General features: G+C 46.8%; 1 protein-coding gene across 3 annotated transcripts in view; it reads right to left on the bottom strand.

Annotated features, from left to right (window-relative positions):
• PTAFR (platelet-activating factor receptor) overlaps positions 1-27759 on the bottom strand; it is a 33861-nt gene that overhangs the window by 4905 nt on the left and 1197 nt on the right. The window contains exons 1-2 of one of the 3 annotated variants that reach the window (XM_014546825.1): positions 25716-25803; positions 11793-12058 (exon numbers count right to left, since the gene is read on the bottom strand). The exons of 1 other annotated variant lie outside the window; for it this stretch is intronic. The gene's annotated coding sequence lies outside the window, so the exon portion shown is untranslated. Of the gene's footprint in view, positions 1-11792; positions 12059-25715; positions 25804-27759 lie in introns of those variants that run through there. One more of the 3 variants, XM_005875117.2, reaches the window with a different exon arrangement.

Here is a 27759-nt window from a genome sequence, read left to right as displayed (position 1 = left end):
GCCGATCGATGGTTCTCTCTCATCATTGATGTTTCTATCTCTCTCCCTCACCCTTCCTCTCTCTCTAAAGCTTAATAAAAACGTATTTTTTAAATTATTTTATTTTCAAATTAAGTTTTTCAGACTTGAGTATCTGGCAGACGTTTTCTCAGATATGAATAAGTAAACCCGTCACTTCAAGGGAAACAAACAGTATTTATGGACAATGATAAAATTCAAACTTTCAAAGGAAATTAGAATTTGGGGGGAAAATTGTATCTCCAGCTTTCCAATACTTAAAGAATTTTCTGATGAGATTGGTGGTGATATTAATGAATGCAACTTTTAAAATATCTTATAATGAAAGAGCAATATTTGGGAGACCTGCATAACTCATTGAACAGATATTTTCCAAATAAGGAAGACATGATATTTCAAAATTATGCCTAGGCAGAAAATTCAAAGAATAAGATAAACCAATACCTCACAGGGTAACAAATTACAAAAAGTTCGTTGATCTGATCCAGGTTCCACAGTGCAGCTAACCTTTAAGAAACTACCATTTGTGGAAAAAATAGTGTCACCAATTATCTGAAAATGACATTAAAATATCCCTCCTTTTACAGATACCTATTTGCGTGAGGCCAGATTTTCAAAATGACATATCACCTCAGATTGAATGCAGAAGCAGTTATGAGAATCCAGCTGTCTTCTATCAAACCCAAGATCAAAGTGATTTGCAAAAAATATAAATAAATGCCACTCTTCTTCCTAAAATGTTTGTTTTGAAATTTTAATTATTTTTTACTAAAAACATTATTTGTGTTAACATGCAATGAGTTTGTTATTGGTTTTTATATTTAAAAGCAAGAATTTTTATTTATACTGTCTTAGTTTTAATTTTAAAAATGGTAAACAATGATAGATATAATCCATGCAAACAAAAGCACTCTGGGGCCCTCAAAACATTTTCGCGATATAAAAAGATCCTGAGACCAGAAGATTTGAAAATTGTTGCTCCATAACCTCAGGTCCTCCACTCTCTCCTGTGGGCCCAAGATGCCCGTTCATCTGCGACTGGCCTTGTCTCTTTCTCCTGTTGGGCCCCCATGCCTTGGGGGACCGTGTTGCTGGGGTCTGAGAGATGTGAGGAGGCAGCCCATAGCTGGGGGTGCGTGTTGCTCCTCACTCTGGGTCTTTGAGGAAGTCACATCCCTACCTACCCCTCACACCCACACCCAGCTCCACCCCTAAGTTAGTTCCTTCCTGTCATGGGTTTAGGCTCCAGCTCAATGGGGTGGAGGCCACTCTCCTCCAGAAGCTGTCCCTCTCCGGCCAGAGGACCATGGCGGATGGACGGAGGGAAAGTGATGGTTGTGAGAGGTATCTGGGAGATTGAAAGGACAGAACTCGGTGAGGTGAGATACTGGCTGATAGAAAGGGAGGAGTGAAGGACTGCCAGGTTTCTGGACCAGAGATTGGAGGTGGGGTGTTGTCTATCTTCATGGACACGAGACCGAGGAGGAACAGCGTGTGGGTGGGGAGGGTGAATTCGGTTGAGGACATATCACATTTGCAGCGCCTGCAAAACAGCCAGGCGGATCCAAGGTTGAGCCCTGAAGAGAACACCATTGAAGGATAAGCCAGAGGAGGAGGAGGAACTTCGGAGCGGGGCAAGGACAGGATGGCCAGAGAGGTGGGAAGAGGACCAGGGGAGGCCTTCCTGGAGACCTAATGAAGGAGGTTTCAAGAACGGGAGAGCCGGTGGCCAGAAGTGTGAAAAGTCACAGGGCAATCAAGTACAATGCAGACAGAAAAGCAAATATTGGATATGGCAACACGGAAATCTGTCTCGCGTGACTGGAGGGAGAGCAGTTTCCTAAGACGCGTTGAAAAGTGAATGAGAAGCAAGGAAGTGGAACGTCAAATTCTCATTCAAGAAGCTTAATAAGTTGAAAGAAGTAGAGAGAAAGAAGTAGAAAGATAAATAAATACACTTTCAAATTGTGATGAATTCAATAAAAGAAATAAAAGTAGTAACATGATGAAGCCAGATTAGAGGGCTGCTTTAAGTAAAGTGACCAGGGAAGGCTTCTCCGAGGAGGTGACAATAAACAAAACCAGAGGCCTATTTGCCATGAAGCCAATGAAGCTTGACCTTCAGGGCCCCCTCCTCGGCCTTGTACCTAATTGTGTATTTGTAATTTGATATCGTTCCTTCAAAGAAGGGCCCCAAAGGTGTATAAAATTTATGGTCCTGCAAAACCTGTATCTTCCTCTGGCTGAAATCTAAAAAGTGAAAAGAAACTAGTCAAGAGAAATTATTTAATCCATCATATTCTGAGATAGGAATAAATTTGTCATGTTCAAGGAACTGAAAGGTCAGTGTGGCCTGCAGGTGTGAGAACTGGAAAACGTAGGATGCGATCAGAGAGGAACAGCCCTACATCCCTGGGATGAGGAGTTCAGACTTTATTCCTTTAGCATCACAGAGACACTGGAGCATGTCAAGCAGGTGAGAGGCATGACCGGACTCGCTCTGGACGTTGGGCAGAGAATAGATGGTAAGGAGCAAGAATGGAAGCAAAGAGACCATTTTGGAGGCAAGAGATGGTGGTGACAGGGACCAGAAAGTGGCATTTCCAAGTTTTCTCTGTATCCCCAGCATCCAGCACAAGCTTAGCCAGAACAGGAGCTTGGTAAACATTTGTCAAGTGAACAAATCTCTAACAACTGACAAGACTGACCTCTTTGTGAGGACGGTGAGAGGGATCATCCAAGAAGATAGTAGGGGCCTCATCTACCTGGGGGCATAGAGCACCAGTGGCAGCCTCCCCACAAGGCAGAGGGTGCCCTCCACCACCTCCCTACTCAGACTGTGGCCCTGGGGCCAGAGCACCAGCATCAGCTGTGAGTTTGTTAGGCACGCAGAAGCTCAGCTCCACCAAAGACCTGCTGTTTCAAGCTGTCTTTTAACAAGATTCATGCGATCTTGATTCATGAGCACCCTGGAGTTTGAGAAATGCTGTGCCCAACACACTGCCAGCCACATACCTGTCTGACCTAACACCTTCCATGGCGCCCCTCTGTCCAGGATCAAGGCCACGCTCCTGTCCAAACTCATCTCCCACCAGCCTCTACTGCTACTCGCCCTCCACTCCAGCCACACGGAACTCCTGCCGCTGCTCTGAAAACTCCATTTCTCTTCAAACCTCTGTCTTTGCACGTGCTGCGGGCCCTACTGAGCATGCCTTTTGCCTATTATTCTCCCTCGCAAAATCTTACTCAGGAAGACCTAAGCTAAAGAACGCTTTCTCCGGGACGCCTTCCCGTCTGCCCCAGCTGGAAGGAGTTGCCTTCTTCTCTCTGAGTCACCATGATACTGGGCACATTCTTCAGTATAGAACCTGACACACACCAGGTGGTTGTAAGTATTGATTTCTGTGGCCCTTTTACTCACCAGGCTGGGAACTTCTTGAGAGCAGAGATTAGATTTTCATCTCTTTGTCCCCAGTGTCAGACAATGGGGACTGAATGACTGAATGATAGCCAAGCCCCAGATGACTCTTCAGAGGAAACTGGCACGAAGGAAAGGTACCCAGCCTCTCGGGAAGGCATAGCAGGGTGGGGAGAACAAGGCCTCTGGAGTTAGAAAGGCCTGGGTTCATCCCTGGCTCTGCCATTTCCTTGCTGTGTGACTGTGGACAAGTGTATTCACTTCTCTGAGCCTCAGTTTCTTCGTTTGCAAAAGCTCGCAATCCTAACAGTAGTTCCGAAAATAAGCATGTAAAGTGGCCACAAATGGCCAGCCTGTCCTCCACTCCCCATTGGCCCAGCTCCCCACGGGAGCCCGGGGAGGGGACTGTGGGCACCACTGACTTCCAGAGCTCTAACTCACCACTGACTTTCCTGCCAGCTCCAGCAAGGCTTTAGACTAACGCCAACAAAGCTATCAACAGTTCAACTTAACATGCAAGCACAGTCCCCTGAGGATCAAGGCTGGGCAGCAGGCCCAGGCCCAGCACTCAGCTGTGAGTGGGCTAAGAGGGCCATAAAAATTCTCAGAGATAAGAATCCTGCCATCTGGATGCCCCACCCTCTGCCCTGCAGAACATTTAGCCCCAACCACACTCTGCCTACCACTCCCATCCTGCCTACTATTCCCAGCCCTGGGACCTGAGAAAGCTGGACAATCAGAGGGGAGGGACTACCAGGATCGGAGCAGAAGCTATACGCTGGTTACTTCCCCAGTGCGGACTGTGGGTTGGGAAGTTGGGTTTACCAGTCAGTCTGGCCCCTGACATTTGTGGTGTCATATGTGGTCAAGAGTACCCATGTTTAAATATTTACAAGCTATAACACTGGCCGGTGTGGCTCAGTTGGTTGGAGCATTGTCCTGTGCACCAGAAGATGGCAGGTTCCATTCCCGGTCAGGGCGCAGACCCACGTTGCCGGTTCAATCTCTGGTCAGGGCACTGCGGGAGGCAACCGATCAATGTTTCTCTCTCACGTGAATATATCTCCCTCTTGCTCTCTCTCTCTCACAAATATATATTTTTTCTTGCATACCTACAAAATTGATTAGGTCTAAAAAACACACACTTAAAAATAAATAAGTATTTACAAGCTATAAATCAGTCACATCCAATTTCATGCACACCCCATACACCAGCAGCTCCTGGCAAACCAGCTAGCTTGTGGGTGGGTGCACCAGTAAGAGTGTGGGCGAGAAGGGGTGCGGGCAGGACTCAGGCTCCAAGTGGTCAGTCCCACGTGGATCTAAGGACTCCTTGCTCTGTAGGGAGGGCTTGACTGTAGGGGAGCCAGAGCCAACTCACCTAAACTCGGGGCACTGGGCATGATTTTCCCATTAAATGAATAGATGCTCTTACCCATGATCACATTTCCTCCTCAAATCAGCCTTGGGGCCCTGACCGGTTTGGCTCAGTGGATAGAGCGTTGGCCTGCGGACTCAAGGGTCCCAGGTTCGATTCCAGTCAAGGGCATGTACCTTGGTTGCGGGCATGTCCCCAGTGGGGGGTGAGCAGGAGGCAGCTGATCGATGTTTCTCTCTCATCAATGTTTCTAACTCTCTATCCCTCTCCCTTCCTCTCTGTAAAAAATCAATAAAATATATTTTTTTTAAAAATCAGCCTTGGGAGGTAAGCGTTACAAAATGCCCACGTTTCCGGGGAAGAAAGTGAAGTCAGAGCGGGTAACACACTTGTCCACAGTCAGACAGCTGGGATTTTGAAGTCCAAGGCCCATCCTCTCTCCCCTAGGCCAAGCTGTAGCAAACCACTCCTTGGCCAACTCGGCCTCTCACAAGCCTGAGGACAGGAATTTTGGATGCCGTGCGGCCCCAGAAAGAGATGTCTTTGACCTGGGGCCTTGCTTTTACCTTTGCTCCCCAAATTCAGAACTTAAATGGGGCAAAGGGAGGGGAGGGAGTGCTGCATCCATCTCACTGCGGCCGGGAATTGCTAGTGTTGGAATCAAATCCTGGTTCAAACACTAAACTCACCCCATGACTCCGAGTCTCTGTTTTCTCATTAGTAAAATGAAGATTTTTAAATGGGTCTAAAAGGAAATTATGAAAACAATCCCATTTACAATAGCATCAAAAAGAATAAAACAGCCCTAACCGGTTTGGCTCAGTGGATACAGCATCGGCCTGCGGACTCAAGGGTCCCGGGTTCGATTCCGGTCAAGGGCATGTACCTTGGTTGCAGGCACATCCCCAGTGGGGAGTGTGCAGGAGGCAGCTAATCGATGTTTCTCTCTCATCGATGTTTCTAACTCTCTATCCCTCTCCCTTCCTCTCTGTAAAAACTCAATAAAATATATTTTAAAAAAAAAAGAATAAAACACTCAGGAATAAACTTAACCAAGGAGGCAAAAGACTTGCACACAGGAAATTACAGTACATTGATGGAAGGAATTAAAGAAGACACAAACAAATGGAAAGACATGTGGTGTTCATGGATTGGGAGACTTAATATTATTAAAATGTCCACGCTGCCAAAAGCTATTTACAGATTCAATGACCTATAAAAATACCAATAGCATTTTTTTGCAGAAATAGAAAAAAAAACATTACAAAATTCATGTGAAATCTTATCTCAAAAGCCCTGAATAGCCAAAACAATCTTAAGAAAGAAAAGCTGGGGGGTCTCACACTTCCTGATTTCAAAATATACTACAAAGTGCAATAATCGAAACAGTATAGTATTGACATAAAGACAGACATACAGATCAATTTCTAGATAGACATATAGAAAAAAAAAAACCTCACATATATAGTCGAATGATCTTTGATAAGGTTGCCAAGACTGCACAACGGGGGAAAGATAGTCTGTTCAACAAATGGTGATGGGGAAAGTGGATATTCACATGCCAAAAGGGAAGATAAACCCTTACCATACACCGTATACAAAAATGAACTCAAAATGTATTAAAGACCTAAACGTAAGACCTGAAACTATAAAACTCATAGAAGGAAATGGGTAAATCTTAATGACATTGGAATGGGCAATGATTACTTAGGTATGACATAAAAAGTACAAGAACTAAAAGCAAAAATAGACATATGGGACTACACCAAACTTAAGGAAACAATCAACAGAGTAAAAAAGGCAAACTAAAACTACATAATGGAAGAAAATATTTGAAAGCCATACGTTGGAGAAGAAGTTAATATCCAGAATATATAAAAAACTCTTACAACTTGATAACAATAAATACAAAATTTTAAAATAGCCAAAGAATGGGAATAGACATTACTCCAAAGACATACAAATGGCCAACAGGTATATAAAAAGATGCTCAATCATCACTAATCAACTGGGAAATGCAAGTCAAAGCCACAATGACATATCTATCACCTCACGCCCAGTAGGATGACCACTACCAACAAAGGCAGAGAATGACAGGTATTGGTGAGGATGTGGATGAACTGGAACATTTGTGCACTATTGGTGGAAAGACAAATAATGCAGTGACAATGGAAAACAGTATAGAGGTTCCTCAAAAAATTGAAAAAGGAACTATCAGATGATCCAGAAATCTCACTTCGGGGTGTATATCCAAAAGAAAAGAAAACGGGATCTTGGAGATATATTTGCACACACGTGTTCACAGCAGCATATTCACAATAGCCAAAAGGTGCAAGCAACCCAGATGTCCATCAGCAGATGAATGGGTAAACAAATATGGCATATAAGTCTGATGGAATACTCCGCAGCCTTTAAAAGGAAGGAAATCCTATGGCATGTTACAACATGGATAAAACTTGAAGATATTATGAAGTAAAATAAGCCAATTACAAAAAGACAAATACTGAATGATCATACTTAGATGAGGTATCTAAAGTAATCAAACTTATAGAAACAGAAAGTAAAATGGTGGTTGCCGGGTGCTGGGAAAGGGAGAAATAGGGAGTTGTTGTTCAATGGGTATAGAGTTCCAGCCATGCAAGGTGAAAATGTTTTAGAGTCCTGTTGTGCAACAATGTGCATATAGCTAGTAATACTCTAATGCATACTTCAGATTGTTAAGATAATCCATTATCTTATGTGTTTTTTACTACCATAAAATAAATATGTTTGAAAAGCAGGCCCAAGAGATGGCAGATTTGCAAGTTACCTTGTGTGCTTGTAACTTGGAATTATATGTCTCAGTTTTCTTTCTTTCTTTCTTTTTTTTAATATATTTTATTGATTTTTTACAGAGAGGAAGGGCGAGGGATACAGAGTCCGAAACATCAATGAGAGAGAAACATCGATCAGCTGCCTCCTGCACACCTCCCACTGGGGATGTGCCCGCAACCAAGGTACATGCCCTTCACTGGAATCGAACCTGGGACCCCCCAGTTCGCAGGCCGGTGCTCTATCCACTGAGCCAAACCGGTTAGGGCTATATGTCTCAGTTTTTTATGACTTCATAGCTGTGCAACCTTTGGTAAAACTGCTTCCCCTCTCTGAGCTTCATCTGTAAAATGGGGATAATAGCACATCTACCTCACTCACTCGGCTTGTGTGGCTCAGTGACTGAGCGTCCACCTATGAACCAGGAGGTCACTGTTCAATTCCCAGTCAGGGCACATGCCCAGGTTGTGGGCTCAATTAGGCAACCGATCGATGATTTTTCTCTCATCATTTATGTTTCTATCTCTTGCTCTCTTTCCTCTCTGAAATTAGATAGATATAGATACAGATACAGCAGATACAGAAGATACAGATACAGATATAGATATAGATATAGATATAGATATAGATATAGATAGATATCTTTTTTTTAATAGCACATCTACCTTATAGAGCTTTTGTGAGTACCCAGGAAGATATATGTATTTGGAAAGGACAGTGGTTAAGACCACAGACTCTGGAGTCAGACAGACCTGGTTCAAATCCTGTCTCTGTCCCATTCTAGCTAATGACCATGGTCAAGCACCTCACTCTCTGAGCCCCAGGTCCTTTCCGCGTAAATGGAGCTGATAATATTACACGCACGTATCTCCCCAGAGCGGTATGTAGATTCCATAAGCAATGTATGTAAAGTGCTTGGCACAATTGAAGGAATTCACAATCAACAGCTCTGAAAAGCTGTATCTACAGGAAATCCAGACAACCTTCTGATTAGACCAGATCAAATGTTTCTCAAAATAGCATGCCACTGTCATTGTGACTGCTCACACCAAGTTCATGCCAGCTTGAGGCCTCCTGTATCAGGCTTCCAGCTATATCATTAACCCTAAAGGCTCTGGGAACCAGTCCCGTCTTTTTATGGCAGCTGGGACAGTTGGCAAAATGCTATCAGCCAATTCTTGTCCAAGACAATTAATTCAACCTCCATGAGCCTCTCTGTTTACTCATCTGTAAAATAATAATAACAATAACAATAGTAATAATATTACCTACCTCCTAGGGTTGTTGTAAGGATTAAATAGAAAATGCCTGATCCATACTCAGAGCTCAGTGAATGCTGACTACTGTTCGTCTTATTTCTCTACCCCAGCCAGAGTTCCAGGTGCCACCTCTGGTCCCCATAACACAAAATATACATGGCTGTTGATTTCTCTTTTTCTGGGTTGGGACTTCCCTGGATGCAAGGCTTCTGGTATTTCAACAGTATAGGGCCTCTCACACAGCAAACACTCAAGAAATAGTTACTAAATACACACACACACACTCACACACACACAGAGTCACATTGTCCCTCATCTTTCACTTCTAAACCTTACACACCGGCCTCAGCTACTCCCAGTTTTTAGATTCCCTGGGGCCACTAAAACACCACAGTTGAATCATTTCTCTTCTATGAGTCCAAGTTTTCTCATCTGTAAAATGGGAATAATATCAGCATTAACCTCGCAAGACAGCCCTGAGGTTAAAGGCAGATAAACCTAAAGTACTTGGCACACAGTAGGTGCTCAGTAAGTAAGTTACCTCCCATTCCGATCTCTCCCGATGCTTGACATTTGTGCCCTGGCCTGGCCCTGATGGCCACGCCATCTAAAGATTCCCCTGGTGGAGCGGATTCATTACAATTTCTCCAAGAAGCAGAGGGCTTTGAGGGGAAAGTTAGGGGAGCAAATGTACTGGCCTCCGGGGAACTCTGCACTGGGCTCCCTCGTTTCCAGTACAAGGAGGTTAGGGCCATGCCGGGTGTATTTGTTGGTGGATGAATGGAGCTCCTTGTCTGGAGAGAGGTCAGGATCTGGGGCCCCAGGGATGGGGGTGGCCTGGGTGCCAGAATTTCCCAGTTTCTCTTTTCCCTGGGGCCCACCCTGACGCCAGGTATGTGAATTACATTGTTGAGACTCAGTCTTCACTCAGCTGGACTAGGACATTCTTGTGGTGTTGGGGGGCCCTAAGCCTGGCCGAGGTCTCTCCTCATGACTCCCAGATACTCAGATGGTATCTGTCTAAGTCAGCCTTGCCTCTCCTTGCTTCCTGGAAGTCAGGCAGGACAGGCAGGAGGAAGTGGGGAGGCTCTACCTCTTCCGGGGCTTCCCCAGCGCAGGGCACACCCCTCTGTGATACCAGGAATCACACTGCCATCTTCCCCATCCGGGGTCCTGCTGGCACCCTCTGGGTACAGAGGGCCTGGCCCCCCGGGGGATCTCACAGACCCAGATCTGCTCCAGGCTCTGCTCTGTCCCAGCTGATGTTTGGCTCTCAAAGCCTCTCTTTCTTAATTTGCAAAATGTTGATCATAAAACCTTCTTTGCCAAGTAGTCGTAAGAGGGAATGAAGCAATGTGTGCCCATGCTTACTGCTCAATAGCTGTGAGTTCCTCTCCCCTTCCCCCGACCTAAAGAAAATGTTTGCTGAATGAAGGAGTGAATAAGTAACCAAACAAAAACAACCCAGCCAGGCACCAAACCAGCCACATCTCCCCCTTTGGAAGCAGCCGCCAGGGGTGGCTGAAGAGAAATGGCAGGAATTGGGATCAGGGGGTGCGGGCTGCGGCCTCAGCAGTGCCACCAACCAGCACTCGCGGAGCCTTGGGATCTTATCTGCAAAATGGGTGCCACTCCCACCTCAAGTATTGTTGTGAAAAGGAAGTATGATTGGGGGCGTGATAAAGCGTTTGGCAAACTGAAAAACACTGGTACGTGGAAGGGACTTTATCAACTATGAAGTGACCTGCACACCCCTTTGACACGCTTCTCCCGGCAGCCAGCTGAGCTCTGTGCCAAACCCGGCCCTGAGGGCCCCCCTCCTGCGGAACTAAGGGGGTGGGGAGGGCTGCTGAGTGTGGTCTCCCCCACCCACATTCTCTCTCCGTCCCTCTGCCCCTCTGCCCCTCTGTCTCTCTAATGCAGGGGTCCTCAAACTACGGCCCGCGGTCCACATGCAAATACAAATATTGTATTTGTTCCCGTTTTGTTTTTTTACTTCAAAATAAGATATGTGCAGTGTGCATAGGAATTTGTTCATAGTTTTTTTTTAAACTATAGTCCGGCCCTCCAACGGTCTGAGGGACAGTGAACTGGCCCCCTGTTCAAAAAGTTTGAGGACCCCTGCTCTAGAGAGACTCTGCAGGTTCTCTCATTCTTTCCAGGTGACCGAGTGTCTGGGTAGCAGCCCTGGTTCACCTCCTGCCGGAGAAAAGTGGGGGGCAGGGGGGTGCGGGGAGGGTCACCAGCTTGTGCCCTGTCCCTAGCATCCTGGGACCCAATGGGGGAAACTGGTGGTGGGCCCGGCCCTTTGAAGGCACCTGGTTATCTTCATCACCCCGACCCTGACCCCGGGAAGAACATCGAGTGAGTTCCTAAGTACCCAACCCCGTGCCATCAGGCCCTTCCCCTCTCCCACACCCTGCCGGGGAGACGGGATTCGCCCCATTTGACACTTTAGGAGACGGAGGTGCAGAGAGAGGGTGCGACGTGGCCAAGGTCACACAGCTAGTGAAGCACATGACATTCGGCTCCCTGCGATCTAGGCAGCCGCTCTCACCGCCCATCGCCTCCCAGTGAGGCCTCGGAGGTCGCTCAGTGCTGAAGCACATGACATTCGGCTCCCTGCGATCTAGGCAGCCCGCTCTCACCTCCTCCATCGCCTCCCAGTGAGGCCTCGGAGGTCACTCGGAGGTTCATCTTCCTTGGCCTCAGAGAACCAAAGAGGGGAGCTGGGCTTCCTGGGAAAATTATTTGTAAACATGAGACTCTGAGCCCGAGGAAGATGCCCAACGGTTCCTGAAAAACAGAACCACCAGTTGCTTTGGTGCAGTCTAGGGGCATGACCTTGGCCTCCTGAGGACACTTTCATATGCCTCCCCCTTGCCAGCCAGGGCGGGGACCCCCTTACCTGCTCCAGGGGCAGTGGCTGGGGCTGCGGGGTCTGAGCGTCTCGTCGGCAGACCCGGTCTCTGTGCTTTCTGGAAGTGGCAGAAATGAGGAAACAGCAAGCCACTGCCCAGTCACCCTGGGGAGGAAGTGCCGTGACCCTCGGGCCCCTCCAACAGATGCCACAGGAACCTCCAAGTTGGGGCACCCAGGCCCTGGGCTGCTCGGAGGTGTCTCACAGAGCAGAGGGTGGCCTGGGGTGCGGGCAGCAGCCACCGTGCCAGGGAGCTGGGGTGAGAGAGAGAAAGCAAGAAATGAGCAAGCATGCACAAGAGAGAGAGAGGGAGGGAGAGAGAGAGAGAGAGAGAGAGAGAGAGAGAGAGGAAGCGGAGGAGGCACAACTAACTGAGTGACCAAGAAAACAGTAGGAGTGGGAGTCAGGATGAAATGAGAGATGGAGGGAGAAAGACAGGGAGACGTAAACAGAGAGCCGCCTGAGAAGAATGAGGAGATGCAGGGGGTTCAACAAGGAAAAGATGCGACAGGCTGAGTGGGTTCCTGTGTGTGCAAATGCGTGCGCATGTGTGCGTGTCTGTGTATGGGCGTGAGGGACAGAATGGAAGAAAGGGCGAGGAGCAGAGGGAGAGACAGCCAGGACATAAAATGGATGAGAAGGGAGGAGCTCAGAGGAGCCGCTGTGCCAGAGGCATGAGTGGGCTGGGCATCCCTGGTGACCAAGAGGCACTGAGCCCAAGGGACTCCTGTGGCAGATGGGGGCGGGGGCAGCGTGGGAGTCTGTGGGAGACAGTGAGGGTGAACAGGGATGGGCAGCTGATGTGAGTCTGGGAGTGTCCATGGGAGTGAGGGTGAGTGAGTGGCAAAGTCAGCTGGGTGGAGGCTCCGCGTGCACATCAGGAAAGGATGGGCCGGAGCTCCCTGCCTCGGTGTTGAGCCCATTTGCCCACTGTTTTATCCAACCACCACGTACTGAACTCCCCCAGGCACTGGCGCTGTAGTGGACACTGTCTAAGGAAGCAAGTCCCTCCGCTGTCAGTCCATCCATGCCCTCCTACGCAGAGGCAGGTGCAAGCAGAGCCAGGATGCCGGCTCCTGCTCCCCATGCAGGGCCCAGCCACAGCTCCCCTGGGGGGTCTGGGCCAGCCTCCTCCATCTGGCATGGCCCAGCCTCAGCTCCCCGGGATGTCTACTAGGCCAGCCTCCTCCATCTGGCAGGGCCCAGCCTCAGCCCCCAGGGGGGTCTGGCCAGCCTCCTCCATCTGGCAGAGTCCAGCCTTAGCCCCCCGGGGGGTCTGGGCCAGCCCCCTCCACTGGCTGGAACGCACTGCTTCTCCTTGTCAGAGCCAAAAACCAACCCCAAAGAACAAAACACCTTTCCATGCGCCACGGCCCTAAGAACGGGAGCCAAAGGTCTGCCCTGCTCCCCCAGCTCTGCCCCCTTCACCCACAGGCAGACACGCTCCAACAACCTACGCACAGGACGCTTGCACACTCGAATGCTTGCACACTCGCGTACTCACAATACACAGTGTCATGCAAAGGCTCTCTCCCTCCACCCACGTGCACATTAGGTGCCCACACCCATCACCCCTCACACCTGCCCAGAGCCACCTCCTTTGCCCACAACTGCTCCACACCCCCACCACCCACACTCGCCTCCCTAGGTCTCCAGTAGGGACTTTGAAAAGGTCGTTTGGTCACCTCCTCATATCTCTGTTGAGCCTTGGGTACCGTGAAACACAGAGGACATGGTCTGGTCATGGAGTTTAACCTTCACGCAAAATTCCTCCTGAAATCCCAGGCCCTCGCTCTGCTCCCCAGCCCAGATCCTTTTCCCCAAAATTGGCTTCACCTTCTCAGCCGTCCTCCAGCCACCACACTCCAGGGCGACCTGAGACCAAGGAGGGACCTCCAGGCTCAGCCAGCCCCCACGTGACCAGAGTCTCCAGGACGCCTGGCTCAAATCCAGGACTGTTGGCTCGGCCTGTTTTTTTTTTTTTTTTTTTTTCTTTTTAAATATATTTTTATTGATTTCAGAGAGGAAGGGAGAGGGAGAGAGAGATAGAAACATCAATGATGAAAGAGAATCATTGATCAGCTGCCTCCTGCATGCCCAACACTGGGGTTCGAGCCCACAAGCCGGGCATGTGCCCTTGACTGGAATCGAACCTGGGACCCTTGAGTCCGCAGGTTTTTGCTCTATCCACTGAGCCAAACCAGCTAGGGCAGCCTGTTTTTCAATAGTCCCTGGTGTAGGTTCATGTAGCAGTTGTGGAGCGGTACCTCTTTTGAGATTATCAATAAGCAGGGTGGGTAGGCAGAGATTATTATCAACATCATCATCAAGTGAGCAAGCGGACTCTTTTCTTCTCTCATACCCACACCCATTCCATTAGCAAATTCTGTCAGTTCTACTTTAAAATATATTCAGCTCTGTATCTAATCAAGCCTCTAGACCAGGGGTGGGCAAACTTTTTGACTCGAGGGCCACAATGGGTTCTTAAACTGGACCGGAGGGCCGGAACAAAAGCATGGATGGAGTGTTTGTGTGAACTAATATCAATTCAAAGTAAACATCATTACATAAAAGGGTATGGTCTTTTTTTTTTTTTTTTTAGTTTTATTCATTTCAAACGGGCCGGATCCGGCCCGCGGGCCGTAGTTTGCCCACGGCTGCTCTAGACCTAAGCTTCAGTGTGTAGGAAACACAGCAGACAGAGGAACAAATTAAAGGACCTCGCAAGGAAGCAATCAGTCAAACCCAGAATGAGGGACAAGGACATTCCGAAGGACAATTGATCCGGTTCCTTCAAAAGACCAACCACATGGGAGGCAGGGCGAGGGGGTAGAAGGGAATAGACTGTTCAAGATTGAAAGACATAAGAGACTTATGAGACACAAAATCAAATGCAGTTTGGCAGGTGTGGCTTAGTGGTTTGAGCGTAGTCCCAGAACCAAGAGGTTCCTGGTTCAATTCCTGGTCAGGGCACATGCCCAGGTTGCAGGCTCGATCCCCAGTAGGGCACATGGGGGAGGCAGCTGAATTTATGTTTCTATCTCTCCCTGTCCCTTCCTCTCTGAAATCAATAAAAATATATATTTTTAAAATTATATATTTGCGATTTGCTTCAAAATAATATGGGACATACCTCAATTTTTAAAAATGAGTTGATAATTGTTGAAGCTGGCTGATGGCCAGTGCACTTTTGTATGTGTTTTCAAGTTTTTATAAGAAAGGTTTTTTTGTTGTTGTTTGTTATCTAAAGTAATTCAGCACTTGTTTAGATTTCAGATCAGAACGACAATGAAAAAGGGAACTGTCCTGATGTTATGTGATGGACAGTTATGTCTTGGGATGTCATGTTCCTGAGATAGTCTCTCATTATAAAATAGCATATATGATGTTAGGTGCTGCATCTCCTACAAGTAGAAAGAAGTGAAAATGATGTAGCCTGGAAAACTCTATCAGATGACAGAAAAGAGCAATAACAACGAAGATGCCAACATCAACGATGAACATAAAGGGTTGACATAAGTTGGTTTCATGAAATTTGAGATTGGAAAAAAGCATTATATATAAAATAATAAATTATTGCCTGCAACTAGTGGCCTGGTGCACGAAATTCATGCACATTAAAGGGAATTAATTAGAGGAAATATTTTAATATTGCTATTTGCCCTTCTATGAAAATCTTCCTCCTGTCAGAGTCTGGGGCACACCGTGGGACCCAGAGTCAAGTCCCCGCCCACCCATGTGCACCTCAAAATCACGTGAGACCCAGACCTGGCCGGCCCCACCCCCATTAAGCCCTACTGGGCGGGGGGCGCAGCCTCAGGTCCCCTAGCCTGGTGCCGGGTGGGGGACACAGCCTCAGGTCCCCCGGAGCACCCTCAGGTCCCCCAGCCCGGCGCCAGGGCAGGGGGCATGGCCTGATGTCCCCCAGCCCAGCTCTGGGGTGGAGGGTGCGGCCTGAGGTCCCCCATCAAGCCCCGCCAGGTGTTGGGGAACGGCCTGAGGTCCCCTGTCAAGCCCCACCAGGCGGGGGTGGGGCAGGGTACAGTCTCAGGTCCCCTGCCCCGGCCCAGCACCATGCAGCCTCAGGTCCCTGCTGATCGCTCATTACGGCTCATTACGGGAACCCTGCCTCCTCTGTGGGCGCAGCCATCTTGTGACAGTGTGATGGAGTGAGGTCAATTTGCATATTTCCTCTTTATTATATAGGATATTTAAGTATGTGAATGACTAAATGAAGAAATTAATTATTATAAGTTGGCATTTGACTATATCAGTGATTTTCAACGGGGGGTATTTTGCCTTCCAGGGACATTTGTCAATGTCTCAAGTCATTTTTGGTTGTCACACTGGCAGGGGAGAGGAAGAGGATTGGGGGCAGCTGACATGTGGTGGGTAGAGGCCAGCAATGCTGCTAAACATCCTACAATGCACAAAACAGTCCCTACAACAAAAATGTATTTGGCTCTCAATGTTAATACAGCTGAGGTTGAGGAACTCTGGACTATTTATATAATCTACATTCCTAAGAGATTATACATTCAAGTTGGTCTAAAATCCTTTTGGGGATCTCATCATCAGAAAAATAGAGGATTGCTTATCTAAGAAGTTGCCTTATGTTTGTATTTATAAGATAGTTTAAAGATTCCTTCACCAAATAAACTTATTTTTAATTTTAAATATTTTTAATTGGTTTTGAGAGAGAGAGGAAAGGAGAGGCAGAGAGATGCAAACATCGACAGAGAAACAATGATCGGCTGCCCTCCATTGGGGATTAAACCTGCAACCTGGGGAAGGTTCCTTGACTGGGAATTAAACCTACAACCTTTCGGTGCACAGGATGACACCCAACCAACTGAGCCACACCAGCCAGGCCAACTCTTTTTTTGCAGACAAACATCTTTACTCCTGCAGGAGGGTGCACACGCACATGGTCTGGAGCACGCGCACACTGAGCGGGCAGTCCACTCACGGTTTTATCAGGCCAACTTACTTTTTTTCTTTTTTTAAAAAATATATTTTATTGATATTTTACAGAGAGGAAGTCGAAATGAACGTGCAATCCGATTTGTTGTCATGGTCACACCTGAAGACCTTAAAGCCAATGCAGGTGAGTTATTTGCATTAAGAAAGCATCACTCTAGAGCAGCCGTGGGCAAGGATCCGGCCCTTTTGAAATGAATAAAACTAAAAAAAAAAAGACCGTACCCTTTTATGTAATGATGTTTACTTTGAATTGATATTAGTTCACACAAACACTCCATCCATGCTTTTGTTCCGGCCCTCCTGTCCAGTTTAAGAACCCATTGTGGCCCTCGAGTCAAAAAGTTTGCCCACCCCTGCTCTATCCACTGAGCCAAACCAGGTAGGGCAGTCCAACTTATTTTTAATTTTAAACTAAGTATATAAATTTACTTTTTCGGTGCACTGATAGATCATAGATAGATAGATAGATAGATAGATAGATCGATAGACAGACAGACACTTTCAAAATCTCCACTGCTATGGCCCTGATTCCAGCCACCATCATCTCTCACCTGGATGTGGCTCCCTCGTTGGTCTCCTTGCTTCCACCCTTTCACCCCCTTTTCATTTGTTCTCAGCACAGCAGTGGTTGAACCTCTTAAACAGGAAATCACATCATTCTTCTGCTCAAAAGTCTCTGGTGGCTTCTATCTCACTTAACAAAAAATCCAAAGTCCTTTAGAATGCCTGCAAAACCTGACCTCATCTCCTACCTCTAGGGCCTCCCCTCCCCCATAGTTGCACTGGCTTTGTTTTCTTCCAATAACCAGGTACACTCCTGCCTCAAGCTTTCCCCATGTCTTTATTCCAATGCCACCTTGTCAGTGAGGACTTCTTAATAACCCCAACAAACTACAACCGTCTCCGACATGACCTGGGCCCCTACACTGCTTTCTTTTTCTCACTTATCACACTTTTCTCACTTATCACACTTACCACATCTAACATACCGTATGTTTTGCTGCTTTACTTTGTTCATTATCTGGCTCCCCAGGCAAATTGTAAGTTCCTTGAGAGCAGGAACAATCCCCTGTGTTTCAGTTAGCTTGTTGATTACTACACCCTATCATCTAGAACACCGCCTGGCACATTGCAGATGCACCTCCATAATGCTTATTGCAAGAATGAATGAGGTTAGAGGAGAGCAAATGACGTATCCAAGGTAACACAGCTGGTAGGTGGCAGAACTGAAATTAGGACCCCAATACCCTCAACCCAGTTCACTCTTGCACGCTATCAAAGGCTTGTTCGCTTCTTTCTGCCCTCAGCCTGCCCTTCACTCGGAGTGATGTGGACACTTCATTTCTGTGAGCATCGCTTTGCTCTTCTACGGCCAGAGAATAATGTGGGAGGAAGAACACCACAAGGAGAAGAGCATGGGTTTCAGACCCAGAGACTTGAATTCAAATTTTGACCGTCACCAACTCTCTGTGTGAACTTGGAAAAGGTAATTTACTTCTTTGAGCCTCAGTTTTTCAACCTGTAAACTGGGAATAATCATAAGTACCTCACTGTGTTGTGAAGAATATGAGAACAAAAGAATGGTTATGAAGATTGGAAAAGACTAGCAAAGCTGTCATTTTCACAGGCAATATGATTGTTTACATAGAAAACGTAAGGTAATGTCATGGACAAATTATTAGAACCAACAAAAACTTCAACAAGATTTCTGGATATAAATTCACTATATAAAAATCAATGGTGCTCCTATAAATAAGCAATAAACAGAAAATGTCAATTTTAAAAAGACACAGTTTATAATAGCAAAGAAACTATCTGGGCAAATAATTTTTTTGGAAGCCAAGATGTGCAATTTTATCTCGATACAGGAAATTATAAAAATCATTGAAAAATAATTAAATAAGAACTATATGGCCCTAGCTGCTTTGACTCAGTGGATAGAGTGTTGGCCTGTGGACTAAAGGGTCCAGGGTTCTATTCCGGCCAAGGGCACACACCTGGGTTGCAGGCTCAATCCCCAGTGGGGGGTATGCAGGAGGCAGCCAATCAATGATTCTCTCTCATCATTGATGTTTCTATCTCTGTTCCTCTCCCTTCCTCTCTGAAATCAATAAATATATATATACATTTTTTAAAAGATCAAGTTCTTGCAAAAAAAAGAACTATATGAATAAATAATATAATATATCTATGCATGAGACTATCAGTATCATAAAGATATATTTTTCCCAGTTTAACCTATAAATTCAGTGCCAATCCAATCAAAATCCCAATAGATGTTAATAAAGGTGGGGGAATAAAAATCACATAATAAAGCACTTGAAAAAAATCTCAATAGGCTCTTCAAGAAACTTTATGAGCTGATTCTAAAATTCCAAATGAAAAACCAAAGATCCAAAACTAGCCAACACGTTTTTTTAAGAACAGCAATAAGGACATATCATCAGATTTTCCCTATCATATATCAGGTCTTATTATAAAGTTGCAGTGTTAAGACAGGGCAGTATTAACAAAAGGATAGCAAATAGTCCACAGAAACAGAACAGCGGTCCCAGAAGTAGCGAGCACACGTATGGAAACTTAGGAGATATGATAGAACTGTCATTACAGATCAATAAAAGAAGAGGAGATATTGGTGCAAATCCCTGGCTATTCATTAGGGAAAAATAATAATAAAACGAGATCACATCCTCACACCATATCCAGATTTCAACTCCAACTGGCATAAAGACCTAACCATGAAAAGCAAAATATTAAAAGTTTTGGAAGAAAATGAGGGGAAAATATATTTGTGATATAAGGGAAGGGAAATTTTTCTTAAGACATAGAAATTTAAAAAAAAGAAACAAAGAAAAGTTGGAAAAATCTGACCATATAAAATTTAGAACTTGGGGGGAGGGCGGAGGGGGAGTGGCCAGGGAGAGGTCAATGAGGGAAAAGGGAGACATATGTAATACTTTAATCAATAAAGAATTAAAAATAAATAAATAGCCGTAACTGGTTTGGCTCCGTGGATAGACCGTCGGCCTGTGGACTGAAAGGTCCCAGGTTCGATTCCTGTCAAGGGCATGTACCTTGGTTGCAGGCACATCCCCAGTAGGAGGTGTGCAGGAGGCAGCTGATCAATGTTTCTCTCTCATCGATGTTTCTAACTCTATCTCTCGCCCTTCCTCTCTGTATAAAATCAATAAAATATATTTTAAAAATAAATACATAAAAATTTAATTAATTAAACAAAATACTGGGCGAAAAAGAAATCAACAGGAACCTGAAATGATAAAGCTATGTTAATCTGATGAATACCAAAGTAAATAAATAAATAAATAATACTATTTTTATTATAAACCAAAAAAAAATTATTAACTGTGTATTTCAAAAGATACTACAAAAATAGTAAAAAGGCAAGTCACAGACCAGGAGAAGATATTTGCAACAGATGTATCAAAGAATTTTCAGACACAATATGGTATCAATTTCTACAAATTAATAACTTAAAGACAAGCCCAATAAAAATAAGTCAAGGAATGCCCTAGCCAATTTTGCTCAGTGGTTAGAGCGTCAGCCCACGGACTGAAGGGTCATAGGTTCAATTCCTGGTCAAGAACACGTACCTCGGTTGCAGGCTCGATCCAATCTCTCTCTCTCCCCCTCTCCTCCCTCCCTTCTACTCTCTCCAAATACCAATGGAAAAATACCCTCAGGTGAGGATTTTTTAAAAATGGGTCAAGGAAGGAGTAAGCAATTCACAGAAGCAAAAGCCTGAAGGCTAAGAAAGATTAAAAATATGGTCAATGTTTCAGGAAATCAGGAGTTCATATTAAAACAAGCAACCCTCAGGCCTGGCCAGTGTAGCTCAGTTGGTTGGGCATCGTCCCATGCACCAAAAGGTCATTGGTTTAATTTCTGGTCAGAGCACATGCCTGGGTTGTGGGCTCAGTTCCAGGTGGGATGGTTCACTCCCACGTCCATGTTTCTCACCCCCTCTCCCTTCCTCTCTCTAAAAATCAATTTTAAAAATCTTAAAGAAGAAAAAAAAAAAAAAGCACAACCACCGGAATGGAAAAAATTAAAATCTGCCAAGTTCAATTATTGGGAGGATGTAGAACAATGGAGACTCTCATAACACTGCTAAGAGGAGATTAAAAATGGCACCATCATTTTGAAAATTAACTTCAAAATAAAGTTGAAAATATGCACATCCTTCCTAGGTACACTGGCAAGGTTGATATATATTTGTATGTCTCTACAGTGTCATTCTGCAAATACCTTGAAATGAACAGAGCTACATGCAATAACATGGGCAGTAAACACGGAGCTAAACTAAAAACGCAAGTTGCAGAAAGACAAACGTAGTTCCCTACTATTCTTAAAACTCTGAGTCATGGACATGAATATGTATTCATCCATATAGAAAGTTCAGGATGTGACTATCTCTGGGGAGAGAGGGGAGAGGCAAGATGTGCGAAGTACATAGGAGGCTTCTATTATACCTATAATATTCTATTTAACTTAATGGGTACACAAGTATTTGGTGTGGGTGTGTGTGTGGGTGTGTGTGTGTGTGTGTGTGTGTGTGTAAACATGGAATTAGCCAAGACAATTTGGAGAATGAGAAGTCAAAAAACATGCAGCATCATATATCAAGATTTTTATAAATTACAGTAATTAAGACAGGATGATTTAAGCACACGGATGGACAAATGATGCAAATAAACAGAAGAAAGAAAGAGTCACTCGGGCGGGAGTGATTACTACAAAGCCTGAGGCCCCTTTCTTGGATGGCCAGCCGATGCTTGACAGCTCTGAATCCTCTCTTCGTTCTCGCCATCCTAACCTCAGTTTCTCTCTCTGGCCCTCTCTTTCTGATTTACTCGTCCTCCTCAAACTTTGGGATTTTAAATCCCAACTCTGCCACTTAACAACGGCACCAGCGGAGCCTCAGATTCTTTTCTTTTAATATAAATGTTTATTCATTTCAAACAGGAAGGGGGAAGGAGATAAAATATCAATGATGAGAGAGAATCATGATTGGCTGCCTCCTGCACACCCCACACTGGGGACTGAACCCACAACCCAGGCATGTGCCCTGACCAGGAATTGAACTGTGAGCTCCTGGTTCCATAGGTCGACGCTCAACCACTGAGCTACACCGGCCGGGCCTGGAGCCTCGGATTCTTCATCTGTAAAGTGGGGGTGGCAGCCCCACCTCCCAGTGGGGTTAGGTCTATGAAGCACAGTGTCGGGCAGCTAGTCCTCAGTCTCCTCTCTCCTCTTCCTCTTCTCCCTCATCCTTTCTTCCTTGGCTAGGGCTGAGTCTCATCTGCTCTCCCTCCCCAGCCTGGGCACTTTCTACAGCAAAGTGAGCACTGCTCAGGGGAAAAGCCCCAGCTTGTAAGAAGGGTCACATCATCATGTGCTGGATCCTGAAAGAAAGGCTCAGGGGTGTGGCCAGGGCCCTCAGCAGTGAGATAAGGGGGAGAAGACCCAGGTCCAGGGGACTCAAATAGGGGGGTCCTTGAGGACTTCGGACAAACGAGAACTTAGGACTTAGGTTGGAAGGAGCCCCAGGAGCGAATAGAGGCAGCTGCCTATGTGCCTGGGCAGGGGGAGGGCATGGGAAAGCCCCAGAGTCTGGGCACTGTTCTGGGAACCCTTTGGGCTGGAACCCCCTCTCACAGAGAGGTCTCCAAGAGGTAAGTCAGGTAGCTGGAGAACAAGGATTGGAGGGCATCTTTTCACTGTGTATTCTTTCATACCTATTGAACTTTCAGTGTTCACATTTGTTACCTCTAAAAGGTAAAAAAATCTATAATAAAAGGATAATATGCTAATTAGACCGGACAGCCGAATGACCTTCCAGACGAAGCTGGGGCTGCAAGGGCTGAGCCCCTTGCATGAATATCGTGCATCAGGCCTCTAGTAATAATCTACACTAATAAAAGAGAAATATGCAAATTGGTGTCACTCCGCTATGCCCATTAGCTAATCGGGATGAATATGCAAATTAACCCAACAAAGATGGCAGTTGCCCTAACCGGTTTGGCTCAGTGGATAGAGCATCGGCCTGTGGACTGAAGGGTCCCGGGTTCGATTCCAGTCAAGGGCATGTGCCTTGGTTGTGGGCACATCCCCAGTGGGGGGCATGCAGGAGGCAGCTGATCGATGTTTCTCTCTCATCAATGTTTCTAACTCTCTATCCCTCTCCCTTCCTCTCTGTAAAAAATCAATAAAATATATTTTTTAAAAAAAAAGATGGCAGTTAATTTGCATACGCAGGCACGGAGCGAAGACTGAAGGCTCCAGCCAGAGTAAAGACTGAAGACTGAAGATTGAAGAGGCTTGGCTTCTCCGCTGCGGCCGGACCAAAGGCCTGGGTCCCGGGTGCCGGAGGAAAACCGGTGCCGACAGCCAGGGGAAGGAAGGCCTGTTGTGCAAATCTTCGTGCAACAGGCTTCTAGTAAATAAATAAAAAAGAGGTGGACTCTGATGTCAGACTTCTCTACATCTAAGCCCCATTGCTGCTTCCTAGCCATGGCATATTGGGCAGGTTTCCTAACCACTCTGAGCCTACATGGAAACATAGCTATGAAATGAGGCGGGGTGTTCTTCCTATATAATAAAAGGCTAATATGCAAATAGACCAAACAGCAGAACAACTGAACAACTGGTCGCTATGACATGCGCTGGCCACCAGGGGGCATGTGCGGGACATGGCAGGCGCTAGTTGACCGCAGCAGGATGGTGGAGCAGGTGAGCGGGGGCACCAGACCAAGGCAGGGCACCAGTCGCTGTCATCGGGGTGAGCCTCTGGTGGTTACTAAAAATTCTTTGCTCCCATGTACCGCAGTCCCACCCAGTGCTCGCACCTGCTGCCAGCACTGGCCCCACTTGCACCCGGAGCCGGCACCGGAGCCGCCACTGGCACCTGCTGTCGGTGCCCGGTGCCGGTCCCAATCACTCGGCCCTGATTGCCCCTGAGGGCTTCTCCATCTCCCCCTGCTCCTGAGGGGCGATCGGGGCAGCAGCTGCCACTCACACCCGCTGACAGCGCTGGCACCACTCGCACCCACTGCTGGTGCCAGTCCCAATCACTCCGCGCTGTCAGTGGGTGTGAGCGGGGCTGGTGCCATCAGCGTGTGGGAGTGGCGGCGGCGGGAGTGGGGTTGCCGGCAGACAGGGGATTGGGGGCCGTGGTGGGAGGGGCCAGACGGGGGCGTGGAGGATGGGCCAAGACCCGCCCCTGTGCTCACCAGTCTCTCGGCCCACCGTTCCTTTAAGGTGCACGAATTTGTGCACTGGGCCCCTAGTCTACTTCATAAAGGAATTGTAAAATTAAGTAAGATTATACTTGCAGAAGCATTGAGCATGACGTCTGACACACAGTAAGCATATGATAAATGCTAGCAAGCTTTTTTTTTTAGAGAGAAGTTCAGGTTTAATGACACACCATGTTCAGAGTCTCCATAGAAACAAACTTAGTCACGATGTCAGAATGTGTAACATTAACAGCTAACATTTCCTAGGAAGAAAACCCCTATATGGACACTTGTGGAATGGCTTTGAAATGCCTACGTGTTCTGAGAGTCTAGTGAGAACTCTATCTGTAAATCTTTCAAGCCAATAAGCAAAAGAATTTGCAAATGTTATCCCAGAAGAGAACACCTCATGTTATTTTAAAATACAATAGTTTATGTTCCATTGATTGGCCCAGACATGCTCAGAGCAAAGATGGGGGTGGGAGAGTGGGGAAGTGACCATCAATCTGAACTTCTCATGAAGATGGGACAGTCTGATCCCACCGCCTGTTTAATCACACGACATCAAGGGCCACTTTGACTTGAAGTCTGTCCCTTCTTAGCCTCAAGCTAAACCTCAGAAATCCCATTGCTCGATCATTTATAATGAGCTTATCTTCATGTCAGAGTTTCCCGATCAATCATGCTACTTGCCACTTGAGCAGAAAAGCATTACCATAGCAGGCTATCCTTAGGAAGGCCTTCTTGCAAGCTTGCTAGCAAGCTTTTTGTATTAACAGCTTGTGCTTAGTCCTAGGGCATCGGAAGCAGCATAGAGTTCCTCCTATGATGCTCCGTGATGTGGCCAGGACCCCTGGCTGTGCCCCTGGCTGCCCCCCAATGCACAAGCAGGGCTGGGGCGGGTGGGGGCAGTGTGAGAAGTGGGGATGGTGTTGCTAACTAGGCTCAGCCCCTACCCCAGCTGAGCAGTAGCACCCCAGTATCTTGGGGATGAAGGGGTAAGGGGAGTTTCTGTGATATGTACAGATGATTGTTTGCTTGCAGTAAGTGAGTGGAGGGGCTTCCATGGCTCATTGTGTCTATCAGCGCACATGCTGTACGTCTATAAAGATAGGTGTTTCATCCCGGTGTGTGTGTGTGTGTGTGTGTGTGTGTGTACGTGGAATAGGTTTGCTTGCAGTAAGTGAGTGGAGGGTCTTCCATGGCTCATTGTGTCTATCAGCACACATGCTGTGTGTCTATAAAGATAAGTGTTTCATCCTGTGGATATGATATGCACCCCTTGAGAGGACTGTGTCAGTTGTAACGGTTTGCGTATTATGTGCAGTGAAGGGTCATGGGTTGTATCAGTGGATGCCAAGAGTCTGTGTGTGTTGCGTGGCTGTGAAGGGCCATGAATTGTGTCTGTGGGTGATGAGGATGTTTTGTGTGATGTGCTGGATGCTGTATCTGTTGGTGGCTGTGTGTGCTACATGTCTCTGAGGGCGAAAGACTGTGTCTGTGAGTGACGAAGGGAGACTGTGTGTCCATGAGCGGCTACTGATGGCAGGGAAGTCAGACATAACCCAGCTCTTCAGACCCCTCCAGAGCCTGTCTAGCCTCAAGGATACCGAGGGACAGCTAGACAAAGCAGCCAACCCTCACCCTCTCACCCCGGCCACCAGCCTCTTACCTGTGCACCAGCAGGGACAGTGGTCTAGGAGGTGACAAAGAAGCTGAGGGGTGGTGGGGGCCGCTGAGAGCATGTTTCCTGGAAGGCTTCTCAGGGAACTCAGGAAGCTGGGCAGGGAATGAGGAGGAGGCAGGAGGCAGGAGGCAGGAGGCAGGAGGCAGGCCCAGGCCTAGGTGCGTGACTCACTTTCCTCTATGCTCCAATCCCAGTTCAGCAGCAGGATGAAGAATTAGGGGAGGCCTGCCTGCTGGCTCTGCTGGGTGATCAGGGCATAAATCCAAGAAGCCAGCTGCTTGGGTGGGGCCCCAACCCCAAGGTCACCAGGAATATGCACATTCGGCAAGGAATCTCTCCCTGCATACCAGCTCAGCCAACAGCACAGGGCTGGTCCCATTCAATGCATAGCCTCTCTCGGGAGAAGGGCTGGGCCTGGGCGGGCAAAGGAGGGAGAGACTGGGTCCCTTGTCTGAAGGGGAGATGGGCTCTGCCCTAAGGAAGCCCCCCGCCCTGTCCTTAGGAGCCCAAGTTTCAATGGGCACAGTCCCATCTATAGTGAGCACCAAGCTGGTGGAAAAGACCCAAAGCTGCTTTCAGAAGATACCCCTGTAGGCGGGGACATATTGCAGTCTTGCCCAGAGGAGGCCGTTTTCCAATGTGTCTGACATAACCTGCCCACAGGTGCCCCCAGAAAAGGAAGAGACAGCCTTGCCTTCCTAGGGATGCCCAGTCTGCTGGGAAATAGAAAATCCTGCCTCTGAAGCCACTCCCATCTGACAGAGAGACGCCACCATCCCTGCCCTGAACCCCCAGTCGGAGTGAGAAAAAAATCCTTGCTCTGAGGAGGCCCACTGTCTGACCAAAGCCTAGGACTGCACCTGGAGCTCCAACTTCGGGTGCTCTGCCTGAAAATTACTCCTTATCTCCACCTCCACCTCCACCCACACCCACACCTGATTGGGCTTAGCAGGAAGCAAAGGTGTTTAGGCCACAGAGGAAAGCGAACTAGGCCACAGGATAGGTGGACATCCTCAAATACCAAGTCTAAGAATCCACTGGACCAGGGTTTGACTGCCACCTCTGGAATTCAGCCTGAACCCTCCATTGAGCATCTCTGAGCCTGGGTCAGTCACAGCAACACATTCTCCCTGTATTATACCTAGTATGATGCCTGGTACATCATAGAAACTTAGTAAATGAAAATCATTTTATTTACCCAAGATCCTCCTAATGTCCCAGAACTGGGGATCAAATCCTTTCTCCACATCAGTTGGACAACTTCTTTTTCTTTTATAAAATATATCTTTATTGATTTTGGAGAGGAACAGAGAGGGAGAGAGAGATAGAAACATTAATGATGAGAATCATTGATTGGCTGCCTCCTGCATGATCAGGAATGGAGCCTGCAACCTGGACATGTGCCCTGTCCAGGAATCGAACCATGACCTTCTGGTTCATAGGTTGAAGCTCAACCACTGAGCTACCTCGGCTGAGTGACAACTTCTTTAGAATGAACGTTTAATAAACCAGTTCTTCAGATTCCACTCAAGAGATTCTGAACAACTTAACAAAAGGAAGATAAACAACCCAATCAAAAAATGGACAATGGACCTAAATAGATACTTTTCAAAAGAGGACATAAGGAAGGCCAAGAGACATATGAAAACATGCTCAAAGTCACTAATCATCCAAGAGATGTAAATCAAAATGACAATGAGGTACCATCTCACACCTATCAGAATGGCTATCATCAACAAATCAACAAATGACAAGTGCTGGCGAGGATTCGGAGAAAAAGGAACCCTTGTGCACTGCTGGTGGGAATGCAGACTAGTGCAGCCACTGTGGAGAACAGTATGGAGTTTCCTCAAAAAACTAAAAATGGAACTTCCATTTGACCCAGTGATCCCACTTCTAGGAATATATCCCAAGAAACTAGAAACACCAATCAGAAAGGATATATGCACCCCTATGTTCATAGCAGCACAATTCACCATAGCTAAGATTTTGAAACAGCCTAAGTGCCCATCAGCAGATGAGTGAATTA

This window comes from Myotis brandtii, unplaced genomic scaffold, assembly GCF_000412655.1.
Source record: "Myotis brandtii unplaced genomic scaffold, ASM41265v1 scaffold456, whole genome shotgun sequence".
NCBI lineage: Eukaryota > Metazoa > Chordata > Mammalia > Chiroptera > Vespertilionidae > Myotis > Myotis brandtii.
This window is presented reverse-complemented; position numbering and strand designations above follow the sequence as displayed.